The sequence below is a fragment of the Dipteris shenzhenensis genome, chromosome 19, assembly GCF_047967505.1.
Source record: "Dipteris shenzhenensis isolate YYH24624 ecotype China chromosome 19, Dip_SZ_1.0, whole genome shotgun sequence".
Classification (NCBI taxonomy): domain Eukaryota; kingdom Viridiplantae; phylum Streptophyta; class Polypodiopsida; order Gleicheniales; family Dipteridaceae; genus Dipteris; species Dipteris shenzhenensis.
Genome location: NC_141614.1, coordinates 7340655 through 7342608, shown reverse-complemented (window position 1 = coordinate 7342608; position 1954 = coordinate 7340655).

The following is a 1954-nucleotide window of genomic DNA, read 5'->3' as shown; positions in this document are numbered from 1 at the left end:
TTGATTTATATGACTGTTACCAGGCCAGATTTGAGCTATGCTGTTGGATTGGTAAGTCAATTTATGTAGGCTCCAAGGAAACCGCATTTGGATGTGGCTAGATGCATACTCAGGTATGTGAAGTCCACATTACAATATGGACTATTTTATAAGGCAGGGGTTCAAATACATTTGCATGGATACACTGATGTTGATTGGGCTGGTAGTATTTTTGATAGACGATCTACCAGTGGATATGCACGTTCTCTTTTGGGAGTGCTGCAGTCACTTGGAGTAGCAAGAAACAACCTACAATTGCCTTGTCGAGCACAGAGGCTGAGTACAGGGGTGCAGCAATGGTTGCATGTGAGGTAGCTTGATTGCATAAGCTACTTTATGATATGCATCAGTCTACAGATGGGCCAGTTGTCATTTATTGTGACAACATGAGTTGTATACACTTGGCAAATAACCCAGTCTATCATGCTAGAACAAAGCACATTGAGGTGCATTATCACTATGTGCAGTAGAAGGTTTTACTAGGTCTTATTGATCTAGTTTATGTCAGCACAAAGGATCAGGTAGCTGACATATTCACGAAGGCATTGGGAGCAGAGAAGCTGCGCAAGTTCAGAGACCTGCTTGGTGTGCAGAAATTGGGATTGAGCTCGAGGGGGGTGTTGAGATATCGAGCTCCACTCGTGATATGCCAGGGTGACCGTTGTGCATTTATGTCACTGACTTGTTAGCTACAGATGCAGTTGGTACACCACCCATGAATAATAGCTGGAAGATAGCTATCCTTATGTACTCTAGTTTGTGGCTCAATTAGTATGCCACCTTAGTTAGCTGAGTTTGGTTTGAGATCCACATATAGGGTTCTTCTATTTCTTTGTACTAGAGTTCTTTTGGCTTTCACAATTAAGAAGAGGAAAACTGTTTTCAGCCTCCACCTTTGTGTGTATTCCCCCATTGTGTATGTGAGAAAGCCACAAGTGAGACTCCTTTCTTCTCTCCCACTATCCTCACAGTTAGACGTGTGACTAATCGTGCTAATAGACGCTCTAATATTTTCATTAACTGTATAAGTGCTTATAGATGCACCCACTATTTTTCGCATCTACCGAGCACGTCTACTACAGATGCATTGTGTTGTTGTGATTGTGCTATTTAGCACTTCTTAGTACCTTGTTTGGTGCTAAGTTTGAGGTGCTATTTAGTGTAAAAGTTGATCACTTAACCATGATTGCACCAAGTTATCCTTACTATAATAAAAAATATTCATACTAATACTTTTATTCATATGAGTATGAAAAAGTATTAGTATAAAATTGCTTATTCGTACAAGAATAAAAGGTATCGTATATATATACTTTTACTCACATGAATACTAGTGAATGATGTGGTGTTTTCTATAGACTGAATTTCTCACATATCATTGTGTTCAAAGCCAATCCAATTATTCAAATGTTTCAACTTGGCTTGTTCCTGTTGCCTTGTATTTTGGAAGGCATATTCTCTTAATAGCTTCCAAAGTCTCTAAGAAGTGAGGAGAAGATTCACCTTGTCCATATGGAGATAGGTGGACAGGGATGGAGACGAGTAGCTTGCTATGTGTGAAGGTAATTGAGTGCTGACCAAGTAGCTCATCGTCTAGGAGGTCACATGGTTTTCAATGGCGATATGTGGAGACACATGATTCAAGACCTTGGCATGCAATTATGTGGCTAGGTGCATAGTCAAGCATCTTGTAATTTAGCAATTGTCTTGGTGACAAAAATTAGATAGTGGCCACCAACATATAAGATTGGAAGAGAAAACTCTTGCTCGAATCAAGGAGCTAGGATAGAGAAATATTCAATGTAAACCACATTAGAATAGAAAAGAATTGAAGAGCCATCATGGGCCAACTACAGGATGTTCATGTTTGTATTTCATGGAGTAAACCAACGAGAATACAATAAAATGGAGGAGG